Below are 16,612 nucleotides of genomic sequence, written 5' to 3' on the forward strand. Positions count from 1 at the left end.
AGCGCTCAAGAACCTCAGCGATGCGGCCATCAAGAACCTCACCGGTTACTACAATAAGTGCTGGAGGGCAGGGTCACTTCCCCAGCAGTGGAAGGCTGCCAAGACTATCCTCATCCCCAAGCCGGGCAAGCCACCGAACCCGGACAACCTCCGGCCCATCTCGCTGACGTCCTGCGTGGGCAAGCTGTTGGAACACGTCCTCATGTGTAGGTGGCAGGACTACTTGGAGGAGTCGGGACTGTACCCCGCCACGATCATCGGGTTTTGTCGTCGCCTTGGCACCCAAGACGCGATGATTCTGTTGAAGAATGAGATCATTGACGACAACCTAACGAAAGACACCAAGGCCATCCTGGGGCTGGACCTGCAGAGCGCCTTCGACAAAGTGAAGCACTCTGCGACCCTAGCCCAGGTGTCCAGACTCAACATGGGCGCAAGAACCTATAACTACATCAATGACTTTCTGACAGGTCGGACCACCGAGCTCTGCGCCGGCGATCTGCGACTCCAAGAGAAGAGGCTCGGCAGTGTCGGGACCCCCCAGGGCTCGGTCATCTCGCCGTTGTTATTCAACCTCGTTATGATCGGGGTGGCCGAGCGGCTCTCTCGAGTTGAGGGGGTCCGGAACACCATCTACGCCGATGATATCACTCTGTGGGTTACGGGAGGCAGCGATGGTCACATCGAGAGCACGCTGCAAGAGGCCGTCGACACTATCGAAGACCAGCTAAACGGATCCGGCTTGATCTGCTCGCCGAGCAAGTCGGAGCTGCTGGTATTACCACCGAAATACGTCAGGCGAAACAAGAGCGAACCCAGGGACTACGAGGCGATAAAGATCGTGACGAGTAGCGGCCACATGATCCCGGAGGTCGACAAGATACGGGTGCTCGGCATGATTATAGACAAGCGTCGCGGCAACGGCGAGACCGTTGCCCGCCTTACAGCCAAGATCACCAACGCAGTGCGTCTCATCAGACGGGTCGCCAACCGCAACGCCGGGATGAAGGAGGAGAGCTTGATTCGGCTTGTGCACTCCTTCGTAATCAGCCACGTCGCCTACGTTTCAGCCTTCCACAATTGGATGCAGTGCGAAAAGAATAAGATCAACGTCCTGATACGCCGAGCGTACAAGGCGGCGCTCGGGCTGTTCGAATGCACAAGCAGCGACAAGCTCCTGAGCCTGGGGGTACACAATACCCTCGAGGAAATTTCTGAGGCACAACGGTCCGCCCAGCTGGAGCGGCTGTCTAAGACCGAGACCGGTAGGCGCATACTGCAAGACTTGGCCTTCACACCTGCGGCGAGGAAGGCGAGCAGCGACGCTCGTGTCCCGGACGAGACCCGGCGTCGGATTCGGGTAGACCTCATCCCGAGGAACATGAATCCGGAGTATAACAAGGAGAGAAGAGCGGCGAGGGCCAAGGCCCTCATCGACTTGTACGCGAAGGACGAGCACGCAAGGTTCGTGGGCGCGGCCGAATACCAAGGAGAGAGCGAGGCATTCGTGGCTACCGTCATCGAGGCGTCGTCCGGCGCGACGAGGGCGGCGGCGAGCGTTCGGGTCCGAGAGGCGTGCCAGGCGGAGGAGGTGGCCATTGCCCTGGCCATTGCCGACCCCGGGTGCCAGACAGTGTTATGTGATTCGAGGAGTGCAGTGCGGAATTATGCCAAGGGCAAAGTGTGCGGTGAGGCTGTGCGCGTTCTGTGCTCGGCCGACCTCGAACGCGAGAACACGTGTGTAAAAATCAAGTTGTTCCCGGCGCACGCGGGCAACGATGCGTCGGACAAGCACGACAACCACAACGAGACGGCACACGCAGTGGCGCGAGCGCTAACCAACCGCGCCGCTGCAACCGACCGTCCACTGTGGTGTAGCACCAAGGACCGTTTGACGACGTTCAACGAACTTACACAGTTCTACCGCTTGGCTCGAAGGACTCTCCCACCCCCGCACCCGGGGCTGAGCCGAGCGGAGGCGGTGCTGCTCAGACAACTGCAGACTGGGTCCTTACCCACCCCAGTGTTGATGAAGTATGTGTACCCGCAAGTGTGTGTGAGTGATGTGTGCCGCGTGTGCCAGCGGGAGAGGGCCACTCTGACGCACATCCTATGGGACTGCACCAAGTTCCCCGACGAAGCGTCGACAAGTACAACGATTCCGCCGCGGCTCGCGGCTTCGGCGAAGTGCTACGACCAAGAAATGCAAACCTGGGCCGTCCAGCAGGTCTCGGCGGCTCTTGAAAGACAAAGGCCGAGCGAAACCGCCGGGACGTTGCCCCAAGGGCGACCGAACGCGGGAGTAGCACGCGCCGTAGTCAAGTAAAGACCACCCGCTGAGAAGACGTAGGGGCCCGCGTCGCGGCGCCATTTAATGGTGGAGTCGCTCTGCAGGCGACTACAATAAAGTTGCTTCTATCTATCTATCTATCGAGTCCATCTTCAACACCCAATTGTGGCCTGAATTCAATTTGACCAGGGTGGTACCACGAATATCGCTCCAGCCACCACGAAAGGCGTGTCGCTAGCATGCGTTCCATCAGCTTGCATATCGTCGATGTAGGAGATATTGGCCAAAGGTTAGAAATTTGGTCTGGGGTCTTGCCTTGCTTCGGAACTGCAACAATTTCCGTGTGGCACCACGAATCGGGAATGATGGCTGTAGTCCAAGCTGTGTTTATAGCCTCAAGTAATACATCGAGGGTGGTACCTTCAGTGTTCTTGAAGAGCTCGTAAGGAACGCCATCCGGTCCCGGTGCTGTTCTGGGCTTGGCATGGTCGATGGCGGCCAAGAGTTCCGCCATTGTGAAAGGAGCTTCAATCCCTGCTATGTCTCCACTCGTAGGCAACGAACCGGCTCCATTCGGCAAGCTGTTTTGCACAGTAAAGGGAGCTGACTGGACGTCAAAAGCGGGGAAGAAGCTACTTGCGGCTGTATAGGCGAAAGTGGACGGGTCTTGCCCAGATGCTAGAAGTGCACTAGCCGCCTGATCCGGAGGGCGTTGACCGCGTTCCATTGCTCGAAATGTTCGCCAGACTGAAGAATTCGACGACGAAGGGCCAAGCGAAGCGCACCAGTCTAGCCAGCGGCCGCGCGTCAGTCGTCGTTCATGTCGACGTGCGGCTGCTGTGAGGCATTGAAGCTACAGTCGAGCGTCGATTGACGTTGGATTCCTCACTGAAGCAAGTTCAGCTTGGCGGCGGGCGGCCCACAGACGGCAGAGCTGCAGGTCTGGAGCCGGCCGGGATTCCTCCACCCAGGTAGTGCGGGTTGCTGCATCCAAAGCCGCACGGAGCCTGGGACACGGGTCAGGTAAGGGGCCGGAGACCATCGTAGCTGATGCCGATCGATAGACGTCCCAGTCCACCACCCGACACAGTCTTCGAAGGCGATCCCTACGACCGGGAGAAAGGCCGAGATGAACCGGATGGTGATCGCTGCCCAGCAGTATGGTTCACACATCCACGTCACTGCGCCGCTTCCTAACCACCAAGCTAAGTCAGGCGAGCGAGGAGTATCGCGTGGACGTTCACACCGACGTGTGGGCACTGAAACGGCATTTAGTAACACAAACTGGGCGTCCACAAAAGTGTCATACACACAGTTACCACGCGCACTAGAGGTGACATAGCCCCATGTAGTGTGGGGCGCGTTGAAATCCCCCGCGACCAAAATTGGGCAGCCGGGATGCCATTGACGTAGATGTGACACCCAGCCAAGGCTCAGTCTGGCTGCACGGCCACTGTAGGGGCGAGCATAGTACGACACTATGATTACGTCCGTGTGAGGGAGGCGAACGAGTACAGCGACGACCTGTTGCCATAGTGTGCACCATCGCGCCAGGTCGACGCGGGTCTGAGGACAGCTGGAGCGGGCGTGGACGGCTACCTTTCCTGGCGGAACATTAGGCTTAAGACTCCCGCGGTCCAAGATGGATGGAGACGAATACGCCACAAATCCAGAAAGGGAAGGGAGACCATTAGTTTCCATAAGTAGTAGCACCCATGCACGTAGCTTCCCGCACAGAAGGCGTTGGCGAAGTTCTCCGACCTTTCCAGTTATGCCCCTGCAGTTCCACTGCAGTATACTCTCAGATGAGCCCGAATTAACAGGTACCATCATTGGCGGAGGTTAGCCATTAAAACCGAGGTGAGAGTCTGGAGTTGTTGCACGACAAAACACAACAATTCACGTGGAGACATGGTGTTCGATGTACACCCTTGATTACCTGGAGGAACAGAGACGTTCGTGGTTTCGGTGTCCGTAAGGCGGGTACTCGCACGCCGGCGCTGAAGTATTGCACGACGTTCTTTGAGCCGCTGAATTTCTTTTTTTGCAGTGTATCCAGCCTGCTTCAATTTCGGAGTCTTTATCTAAATCAGTAACTGGTAGCTGCTCTTGCACAGGTGGCGAACGTCGACGTCTGGCACGTGACACCTTGACTGCCGAACTGCACGTCATTATTGTTGACGGTTCAGGTTCTGCTTAGGGGAAGTCCTCCTCTAAAGGTGTCAAAGCAGCGTATCGGTTGTAAATCGGCACCCTTTCGAGCACTGGGGCTTCGGCATGCCTTTCACTTCGTTTCAAGCGGCGCTCCCGGACTTTCTTGTTGGCCTCCAGCTTAGTAGGGCACTTCCGTGAAGTGATGTCGTGGTCGTTCGATTTGCAGAGGCCGCATCGAAAAGTCTGCGACGTTGTGGCCTCCTCAGGGTTTTTTTTGTTCGATAAGGGCAGGAGGATTTCATGTGCCCCTGCCTGTAGCACGAGTAGCAGTATACCACAGATGGCTTGAATGGCCGAGGGCGCAATATGCATCCATAGTACACTATACGGTCTGGAGGAGAGGCGGACCTCACAGGGTGACGAGACAGGTGCGACTTGTGCCCATACACCGGACGGCAACAACTCCGTGAGTGGAGCAGGAGAGCTCCTGACGAAGCTGTTCAGGTGTCTCACCATAGTCTACGCCTGATATCACGTAGCGCTTCAAGTCAGTTCCAGCAGCCAAGTATGCCTGGACCTGTACGCTGTCTGTATGCGAGACCTGTATGTTGTTCAAGGTTTGGAGCTTGGTGGCCAAATCCAAGGAGGGAACCCACACTGAAATCGTATTAGTGGGCTTGTGCACGGCAAACCCACGGAAACCTGGGACGTTCAGGCATGTGGCCACTGCAGCTTCAATAAACCGACTGGGCACTGTAGACATGTCGAAGTTAGCGCGGGACTTGAGCTGCGACTCTCTCTTCGCCCGCTTCCAAGTTGATGAAGAGATACGTCACATGAAGTGCCTCCATTACCTCTTAAGCTGACGGGCGCGCAGGCACTTTTTCGTCTTCGTTGTCATCGTCTTCTGCCTCTTCAGCAACATGCTACGCACCGGCTACTTGAGCAGCAATGTTTTCATCAGTCAGGGCACCACACACAGATGCACAGGTGTCAACCTCAACATATTCGACAAAACGGATGCCCTGAATAGTGGCGCGCAACGCCACTGGCATGAGATTCTCAGCCCCGTCCATCCCTTCATCACAACTATCATGCTCACTTCCAGCTGCAAATCCACTGTGGCGGAAACAGTTTGCGATCGTGGTCGCCGTCACTTGTTCCCATGCATGCAACAACATATGCATGGCAGTGAGCAGCGTAATGCCATTGTCCTCCAGCAAGTGACGCCTATAAAAGCACTTGTTATTCCTGATCACGCCCTGATCCATTGACTGTAGGGCAGCAGTTGTGTTTGCTGGAAGTAACACTAAATTTGTTGCTCTGAGCTCAACGTCGAATTTGTGCGCCGAGGAGTTGTCGACGAAAGCACGCGTCTGGCACCCAGTTCCATTAGCCTGTTGTCTATCAGTACCCACTTCCTGAATAGGTCGCCTGTCATCCAGCCTTTCTGGTTTAAAGCACCGCTGCTTTCAAGCTTTGCCAATCACAAAAAGGGGGCCTTTTCCGTCCCGGTCATATTTGCGGCAACCAGAACGGCGACATGCTCTTTGCTGCGCTTGCCGCCGGCCATGTCTAGTTGCTGGTTCAAAAATGACGCTGCCTCGTCAGCGTTAAACCCATCCTGTGGCGAGTAGCTCTCCAAGTACTGCTGCATGGTGTCGCTTCTCCACGTAGCGCATGTTTCGGCGCAACTTCCTTGGCCTCGACGGGTAATGTGCGGAATGTGAGGTTGTGCCGCTCACTGGCGCGATGAAGCCATCCCACGGAGGCGACAAAATATTCAATGTGCAAGCGCTGGGCGAAAATCGGTTGCATTGGCCATGATGATAGGGCCAATCAACGCGATACTCTGGGCCCTCAATTCTCATGTACGTTGACAACGTGCTCGGAGGTATGCCCTTCTTCCGTGTAATTTGATATTTGCTAGATTTTACTCCATCTACTTCTTGCAAAATCACCACCTTCTCCTTGATAGCCTTCGTACAATGCTTGTCCCGCGACGACATCTTGCAATTTTGGTGCTGAACAAGACGGCGTTGACGGCGTTAACAAACAACGTGCTCGAAGAACAAGGACACGCTTCCCGAACCACCGAGCTTTACGATTAAACTTATCGTTCGGCCGTAGAAGCTTCCACTGACGCTCGGCGGCGCGCTCTTCAAATTATCCGTATAGGCGGCAATTTCTGTTCGAAATAACGAGTCATTTCAAACATGGTCTCATATGCACTGCAGACTGAACTGCAGCGACCATTGCGAAGTATCCAAAATTCTGAAAAACGAGGTTTGAATTAACGAGCGTTCACGATACAGTATTACAACTGCGATCTCTAAGTGCCTTCAGCTTGAATGTTCCAACATTGCGGTGTTCCTATTTGTTTTGCACTGGGCGAGAGTTTTCTGCAACTGGTATTTTTAGGCCACCAGACTATAAAATACGCCAACAGGATTCGCTACTTTTGTAAGTATCATGCAAGAGTCTGTCGCTTGTTCTCTTCTTGTGTGACTGTGTACGCTCATCTCATTGTCCTGATTACTGCGCCGGTTTTCTTCCTTTCTTTTTATTCTTCCTTGCAAGCCTTACGCATAATCTCTCAGCGTTGATGTGATACGCTACTTCAGCAATTACAATGTTTCTATTACTATTGCCCCCAGGCCTTTAGTAAGTCTGCCTTTAGTTAGCTGGACCAAATGATTTGTCGTAGCGCATGAGATACGTGCGGGATTCGCATTCTGTAGGCCCCAGGTTTCGAACCATGGACACATTTTGCCAAATATGTTTCTGTGCTTACCTTTAAGGCAATTTGGGACGATATCTAACCCAATTTCACGGCGGACACCTGATTTGCAGGTGCACTTGCGTGAATTCTGTTAGCAATATTACACCTGCACCTTACATCCCTCAAATAACCATGCCAGGGGCCAAAGTGTAGCTGTCCTGTCTACAATATCGAGCTATTCGAGCAGCCGCGGCGGTACAAGAGAAGGTTCTGAAGTTGGAAAAGCGTTTCTGTGAAGTTGACACCAAATTCTCTGGTACAAAATTGTATCTGAGATTGCCAAATCCATTTTCAGTAGGCGCGAGTGTCGCTCCAAACAGAAGTATCCGGAGCAGGAGGTCATCCTGTTGGGACGAGCCGTAGCGCGCGAGTATTCGGACAAGCCAAGTGAGCCAACAACTCCTCCTTGCACCTTCCAGGTGAAGAGCGGCTATGGGTTTTGGAAAAAGGGCGGGCTATTCCACTGGCGGCCCGAATACGGGGTGTTGGTCGCACAGGTACTGTGCCACGGACGCATTTCTCTTCCAACCTAGTTTTCTTTCGGTACTCACGCGGTCTCAAGCGGGGAGCCCGCTTTAAACGTACGTCGTTGCGTAAAGGGTGCAACACGCTTACTTGAGATGTGAGCCAATACTGAGGTAATTACCCACACACTCCTACGTTTTCCATGCATAGTGCACGCCAGCAGTTGCACTATGTCTGTCCACATGCACTAGCTTGCAGAAAAGCCACCGTCCACTGACGATGATGCTGAATGTGGTTGAAGCGAAGGGAAATTGAAATGCTTGCTGTGGTTGGAACCGAACTCGGGATCTCGCGCTGTGCAGCTGACGTCAATCCGATTGCCTAATTCCGGTACGGTCAAAGCAGTTTTTATAGGGAGAGTGATGCATGGACGCGCAAAATAATATGACAGAATCGTGCACCCTCCCGTCTAACGACGATGGTGCTTGGACGCTGGGAAAACCATAGAATTTCGGTATCAGTGAATTAGAGAGCACAATTGCAGGCAGTAAAATCCCCGGAATTGAAATACCTTATCTGCATGGTATAGCGGTGTGATGCTGGTCCTAACGTTTCCGGGTTGCGTTAATTGGTGTTGGACTTGGTTTTTGAAGGCTTCGCGTTCCTCCACCATTGTCGTTTAGAGAGAGGGACAGTTTACGTTATTTCTTATGTGCGTTTTGTTGATGCGAGGGCATATAGGGCGAAAAATCTTCAGGGCAATGAGTGCTGTTTTTCAGTGCCCCGTTTGTGACAGAACTATGAATGCAATGATCGCGATGCACTTAACGTGACGCATATATGCCTGCAAAGGGCCCGTAATCGCAAACATGAAGGTGGTTACATTGAGAGGTGGTAATAGCGACAGTTCACTATAAAAGTGCCAGACTCCTCATGAGTACCCATGCGTCAGTGAGGGCACAAATTCTCCGGGGCAATATTTATTTATTCATTTATTTATTTATTTATTTGTTTATTTATGTGTTTATTTATTTATTTATTTATTTATTTATTTATTTATTTATTTATTTATTTATTTATTCGTTGTACAGTAAGGGCATACAATAGTCTCAGAACACAGCATTACACAGGGGACTGGGTTTTGGGAGATAAATTTTTTATTACAATAATGGACACGTCAAGCAACCGAAATTTAGTGTACCAACATTCAACATTCTAGAAACAGCATACAAACTGCAATGTTTTAAAAATATATAAAGTGTTAAGAAATACTCAGACAAGGAAGCGCCGAAAAAATATTAACCTACTACAAACATCTAGGCATATAGTTTTAGAGGGCTTCCGGAAAGCTTTCAAGGCGTGTAATGTTGACTAATAACGAAGGTACGCAGATTCATTCCCAACCAGTTTGTAGCAAAAAAGAATGCGAGTATGTTACGGTGTTCTGGTGCAGTACATGAACCTCATGATGCTGGTTAAGGCGTTCGGATATGAAAAAGGGTGGTTTTAGCAACAGACATTTAGTTGCCACCTACCTTGTTTTATTGGGGTAGCCGTGATTGAGCACTTGGTGTAAAAGATGTGCTACAACACAATATCCCCGAGGGGAATGACAAAGACGTTTGCTTGTGGTCATGGGTTCGTCAATAAAAACACAAACTCACGTAACGGTGTTGTGCATTCAGCTTGACCACATACCTATTAAGCTTGAGCTTATCGGTGAAGGGTTCTATCTATGCAGCATCGGAGGCAAAACATCACAATTTTCCATAGAGTACAAGAAATACCCACCGAATGCGGTGGGGATTTTTTTAAAGCTCTGAACGTATAGCGTTTGTGCCACCTTTTCTTAATTTGCATGGTTTGCGCACCACCATCCGTCATCGTTCTTTCCTATTTACTTGTGATCTGGTCATTCCCATTTGAAACATGATCATCATAGCGCCACGTACAAGCACCCGACCATCTTATTTATCACCCAGTCCCTCGCCTTCGTCATCATTGTTTATGGTGACTGCATCTCAGAGACGTTGCATCCTCATTAGATGCGTGCTCCCGGACTCCCTTGACCCCGTCTTCTGCGTGGTTTTATTGCGTGGTACCGAACACGTTAGAATTTTTCTTAGCTGGATTTGAGTGCGTAGTCGACGTGTCAAATTTTGCCCTAATTGTTCGGTGAAGCGCGATTAGTCAGCCATGTAATGCTTATAGTTCAAGTACCACGTTTTAGCGACATCACTAAGGTAGAAAACTGCGTTTAAGAGCTCCAGCGTATTGTCTTACCAAGTGCGTGAGCTCACCCGGCTATGTTATTTAAGCTAGCCCTCGGAGTGCGGCTAAAATATGGGGGTCTCGTTACCGGCTGGTAATTGTCCAGGCTGGGGCAAGTGGGCTGGTTGCAGGTACTTCGTCAGCAGGAGTGCTCACATCAGAATGCGGCATGCTGAGATTTGAACGATGAACCCGCCGGCCTGAGCGGAGCTCTAGATAGAAATGTATCTTAGAACGGGGAGCAAGTGGGCTGGTTGGTGCATGTTTAAAAATGTGAGAAACAGCACTAAAGGACAGGACGTAGATTAGACGACAAACACGCGGCGCTGACTAACAACCAGGTTTTATTGCTTGCAGGTGGCTTATATACACATCTACACAGTAATGGAAAGGGAAAAAAGAAAATACAGATAGCAAGGGAGGAGGAAAATACACAAGTTATTGTCACATGGTCATCGATAAGTAAGGCCCAGTTATACATTTGAAAGATACGCAATTTCATTTTCATACAGAAGCACGGAAGGTTTGCTTACACATTTATCTCCCCTCTGACTAATGCAAAAGGCTTCAAAAATTTCACGTGTACGTTTGTTTGCATATCTTCGAATAATACGACACTCATCAAAGTTGGCACTTACACTGGCGACAGTGCGCAGCTAGGTGACCGCCGACATTCGATTTTAGTGAATTTGCATGCTCCTGGAGCCGTAGATTAATACATCTTCCCGTCTGACCCACATTGCTTCGTTTGCAATCCAGGGGGATTTCGTAAACAACATTCTGACGGCAGCCTACGTACTTCGTTTTGTGGTAAATCTTACATGGGTTGTGCTTTCTGCCTACCCTATTTACAATCGCACAGAGCTTGCTTAGTTTGTTGGGCGCGGACATAAGAACTTTTGCGCCCCCTCTTTCGGCAATCTTCTTAACTTTGTGCGATACCTGATGCACGTAAGGAATGACGGTTGTACGGCGTTTTGCGTGCTCATTTTCTTAGGTAACGGATTAGGTTAGGTAACGGCTTGTTCTGTTTTTGTTCCGGAGTTCCCGTAACAGGGATCATGCAATGCTGGATAAAAACGGAGGCTGATAGCCCGCTGCTTCTAGTCTGCCCATTTGGGCGTCAAAACTTTGTTGGGCTAAGTGCTCGCACGACCTGGTTAATGCCGATTTCAAACATGAAGTGGCCACCCTCTTTTTACTATCTTTGAGTGGGCAGAAGTAAAAGGCAAGAGAGCCTTTTGCGAGCGGGGTGCAAAACGCCAGCATACATGCTCAGCGCTGAACTTGAGTGCGAGGTCTAAAAAACGTAAAACATTTTCATCGGGTAGTTCCTTCGTCAAGTTCAGGCACTTTAGTTCTTGCTGAAACACCTCAAAAATTACATCGACGGAATTTCTTTCCTGGTGTTCATCAGTCAATTTATACAGAACAAGGTAGTCATCCACGTACTGGTACACTTTAGTCGTGTTTGTCGTCTTTAAAGCGGCCATCAGGCTTCTGTCATAGCGAGCTAAAAGCATATCACTTAAAATTGGCGCGAGAGATGAACCTATGCAGATACCCTTCTTCTGAATGAACATGTTCCCTTGGTGACTGACGAGGGTGGCTCTGAGATAGTAAGACAGAAGTTCCATAAAACTGTCTGTGGAAACCCCGCACGTGTTCTGAAATCTAACTGCGCCATACCGGTCTATACATGCGCTGACATCTTAACATACTAACTTCTGTGGCAACGAGTAATACAGGTGTGCTGGATTGCAAACGAAGCAATGTGGGTCAGACAGGAAGATGTATTAATCTACGGCTCCAGGAGCATGCAAACTCACTAAAATCGAATGTCGGCGGTCACCTAGCTGCGCACTGTCGCCAGTGTAAGTGCCAACTTTGATGAGTGTCGTATTATTCGAAGATATGCAAACAAACGTACACGTGAAATTTTTGAAGCCTTTTGCATTAGTCAGAGGGGAGATAAATGTGTAAGCAAACCTTCCGTGCTTCTGTATGAAAATGAAATTGCGTATCTTTCAAATGTATAACTGGGCCTTACTTATCGATGACCATGTGACAATAACTTGTGTATTTTCCTCCTCCCTTGCTATGTGTACTTTCCTTTTTCCCTTTCCATTGCTGCGTAGATGTGTATATAAGCCGCCTGAGAGCAATAAAACCTGGTTGTTAGTCAGCGCCACGTGTTTGTCGTCTAATCTACGTCCTGTCCTTTAGCGCTGTTTCTCACATTTTTAATCTAGATAGAAGCCGCGGAAGGTGCGCTCAGATTGATGGGGAGACTAGGGTGCGCGCAGGAGCTATCGCGGCTTTTTATGTGCTACTTAAAGGGACACCTAAGGGAATCTGTCCAGCTCCCGGTTTTGCTTGCAGTGCGTAGACCGGCTGAAATTACCACACTTTTCATCTTTTATCCGGTTGATAAGTCGGCAATTCTTTTATAAAGCGGGACAGAAGAAAAAGTATTATTCGCGGTCTGTGGCGGCCGCAGCAACTAATGGCTGTGACGTCGGGAGGAGGTGGCACCGTGATTGGAGGATGTCCAAGGTTAGCATTCAAACAAGTTGAGGTTTCGGTTCTGTAAAACAACATGCTTGACATCCGTCGGCATTGTTGGATGGGCACTCTCGCTATCTCAGTAATCGCCGTACCGCGCTTCTGCTATGTTGTCGGATGTCAAATGCCTAAAATGCCTAAAATGCCGTCACAAAAAAATGCTACAAAATATGGGCGCGGGTGGAGATAGGAGGACAGCATTTTCGAATTGGTTTCTCTACTAAATAAATTCGCGTAAATGCGCTCACAGTGGTCGAAACATGGCCTGTGGACTCCGGACTACAATTTACGATAGTAACCCCGCAATGTTTATAAATCACTTCAGTGTCCGTTTAACTGGTCATTCCTGTATGGAAACACATCGTCATCAGGTCGCGTGTAGCCCCACATACAGGCCATTGCTGCTTATCGTTAGTTTCGGTTCGTTTTACCCGCTAAAAGTAGCATTTGCCTTGGAGACGCAAACGCTTCCTCTGACCTCTTTCGTTTGCTCTCTGTGCCTCCCCAAGGCAAGAATAGAACTGCGCATGTGCGACAAGGGTCACCGCTGCACCCAGGGTAACAGCTGAAGGGATACGTCAAGGCACGCGTGCATTGTTACGCAGTAGTATAGTAGCACTAGCGTTATCAGAACCCCCAAAAAGGGATGCCCCATAACGGTGACGACTTGCGGCAAGATGCCGAAGTTTTCCAACCGCGGAGCTGTTGCAGGTGCCTGTGTCGCGTAAGGCTTAACGCGGAACAGATAAAACTATCCGGAAAATGCCCAGTGTTCCTGAGCGCATGCCTTGCGGCGACCGCCGATCGTCCCCTGTATGGGCAGTGGCTTCAGCAAAAAAATATGAAAACCAGGAGGAGCGCCCCACATTTCCTAGCAACCAACTACACCACCGCTGGCGCAACACCGGCTCCCCAGAACCTCTACGCGGGTGCCGGAACGCCGCGCACGCGCCGTACACGGACGCGCCGCCACTCCACTCCAGCTGCCGTCAAGCGCTACGGCGATATCCATGCACAGGACGATGTGTACTAGTCGCACTGTACAAAGCGGCAACGGAAGATGCAAAAAAAAGAATATCACACTTGTAAAAAATGGGTGGGAATGTTTACTTCAGTGCTCACGTAAAAAGAAATCATGCAGTTTTGCCATGCAGTTTCGCTATGCGATAAGCGCAAGCTGTGCATGTTTTTTCGTTTCGTGTTAGCCAAAGTCGAGATGCTCGTTCGTATACCGCGAAGTCGGGATGAACAACCGCGCTGATGTCGTACAAGGAACTCTAGAACTGCTCGTCCTGACTTTGAACATTGGATTTTACGTTGGCGTTTATCGCCACCCGTCACGCTCGCGCAGCATGGCAATTTCTTTACGTTTAATAAAGTGTTGAAGCGCTCGACTTCGGCTGCCGTGCCTACTATCCAGCAGCGTACGTCTTGGGCGCTGCGTTCCGGTCTCGGTGGACGTAGCAGTGACGACGCCATTGCCTTCCTCTTTCCGCCCAAGGCTGCGCCTCATCCCGTTTTTAGGATGATGATTAAGCGTGAACCTCATGAAGCGTTTGCTTCTGGCGAAAACGGGCCGCGCACGACAGAGGCGCGCTGACGCTTCCGCGAAGACTACCCGCGTGTTGTGTGAGGCGCGGCAGGCGGCTGAAACATGGCGACGTTACCGGCCGCGAAGTGGTGCGCGTAGCCCCAGCAACCGCTTCTAACCGCTCTTTGAGATGACACTCAAGGCAAATACGAACTTCCTTGTGCAGGAAAGTAGCTGAAAATATGGGCAAAACTTCGGTAGTAAGCATCATCCGCGCCCCTAGGGAAACGCTCGTCAAATATACGTCATCGTGGTAAGCCTAAACATCTCCGGCGGCCAGCCGGCAATCCTGAGCGCTTTCAAACTGCTGCCATGAGATTGCCCGCCTCCGCATGGTGCAAGTCGGCAAGCTTCGCCCACTGCCGCACGCGTCGAGCGTCATTTTCTGGTCAAGGCATACGAGCTGCCGCGGGCGCAAAATCATCGACGCGCGCGAATCGCGTGCGAAAACACTCCATACGGTTTACCACGCCTTGATGTTCAACGTGGAGGCGGCGTTGTCTTGACACTTACATCGCATTTATGTCCTACCAGCGCCGCGAATGTAGGCTTTTAGCGCTTCGCAGAGATTGAGTGGGGATGCTGAGTCGTAGCCTAAGCCTACTATGCAAGCTCCTTGGTCACCCCGTGGTTCGCCTTCATCGTCATCATTTTTGGCAATGGCTTCACAGCGAGCCTGCGTCGTCAATAAATGAGTGCCGCAAGTCTCACGAGTATAAGTCTCGCAATATTGCAATTTCACTGAACATGTTTTTTGTTCATTGTATGTGCCTAATGTGTCTTCCTGCAGTGCACAGATTTTTGTCGGTTATCGCCCCATGAAAGGTCGCAGTATGTCTCAAACCTCCCTCCGAACAAGTGGCTTTCTGTCGAGACGGGAAGTCGGCTACAGCTGTATTGTGTGGATAAACACTCACTCTTAACAAGAAAGCTGGTAAAATGGTGTTACGGCAGCATTTACTCATTCCTTACGAACTTTACTGCCCCAAGAAAGTTACTTAGGTCATGCCACTAATTGTAGAATCAAAATGCTGGCATTACTTGTCTAGACTGTGCACTTATTAACTGCGGCTTGTTTGATACTGACATTCCAGATAGCAACAAAATTCTATGAATTATTGAACGTAAAAAATACAGCACTTTTCCGACTGCAACTAACGATTAAAAAGTTTTCGCAAATCTACACTGTCTTGTCCGTGCTAACATTGAACTGCATAATTGTAAAATATTGAGGAATTGAGGAAGCCCATCGACTCTCTGAGGAATTTCCGCTGCCGGGAATAAATGCAAGAAGAGCAGGTGTGTTTCTATAGGGTAACTAAGTTATACTCGCTAATTGTAAAAAGCTTTGTGATAATTATGGTGAATCCAACGCAAGCCGATATATAAAAGAGCCGTACAATGATATCTCGCGGTGTATTTTATTTTTATTTCTTTCAAAGTTATATCACAATATGCTGGAGACACTCCGAAAGATTAGTGGATCTGTGATTTGTTTTGTCAGTCTCGTTAAGATAGGTCCGAAGTTCATCGGCCGGCACTTGTACTTCCGAACGGAAAGGCTTGGAATATCGAGCCAGTTTGAAAACAAGTAAATTGCCAAACCGACACTGAGAATCCGCGAGACACTACACAAGGTCTGTATTTGAGCGCATCCGTTCCACTTACCACGGCTCACATTCGACGCAGAAAGTGGAGGGTCGTCAGAAAAACACCCAACACAAGGTGCTGAACTGAATCCAACCTTTTTCGCAGCCAATTTTGAAGTTTGGCCGCACACGACGTACTGATATTCCAACCGCAACTTCACTAAACTGTTATAAAAACGCCGCAGACACGGCTCACCTGTGGCGTTGGAACGGCGGGAACGGCCATTTATCCAGGCCCTATATACATTTTCTTTAGGTAGCTTCATATATCAAATAAAACCGGTACATTTGGGGTCTCCTTAAAAGGATAATGATTCAGGACTCCACCATTGTCACGAGACCCTTTAGGACTCGACAATGTGGGATCTGTCTGTCGCCCAATGTGATGAGTGGCTCCTGAGGTTACCGGGAGCCTTGCGTATGAGCTGGGGAACTGGGGAAAGGAACAGCAAAGCGGGATCCTGTGGCCATACCCTGCCGATACTAAATTGTTGTGGGTATTAGTGGAGCTGTACCGGGTAGAAAGGCATCACTCCCAAAGATTTTTACTGTCGTCACAACCACCGGAGATTTCAGAGGCAGTGACAGCACGCTCTGCACCAGCGAGAGGGGTCCACCAGAGGGCGCGACCACCACAGCCCCCGAAAGCTTTCCCTCAAGCAGGCGGTCGTCGCTCGCCCTGGGTGACAGAAAGCAACGCGCCAGCCAGGCTCCACTGACTCGCCGTTGTAGCAATACAGACGCCCCACCACAACCACTGGTGCATGGTGTCTGCTAACGGTGTAGCCAAGAACACTCGGTTCGGCGTGCGTCAAAAAAGGCGAATCCTGCTGATGTTTATCATC

The sequence above is a fragment of the Haemaphysalis longicornis genome, unplaced genomic scaffold, assembly GCF_048455015.1.
Source record: "Haemaphysalis longicornis isolate Haplotype H1 unplaced genomic scaffold, Haemaphysalis longicornis Haplotype H1 scaffold_10, whole genome shotgun sequence".
Classification (NCBI taxonomy): domain Eukaryota; kingdom Metazoa; phylum Arthropoda; class Arachnida; order Ixodida; family Ixodidae; genus Haemaphysalis; species Haemaphysalis longicornis.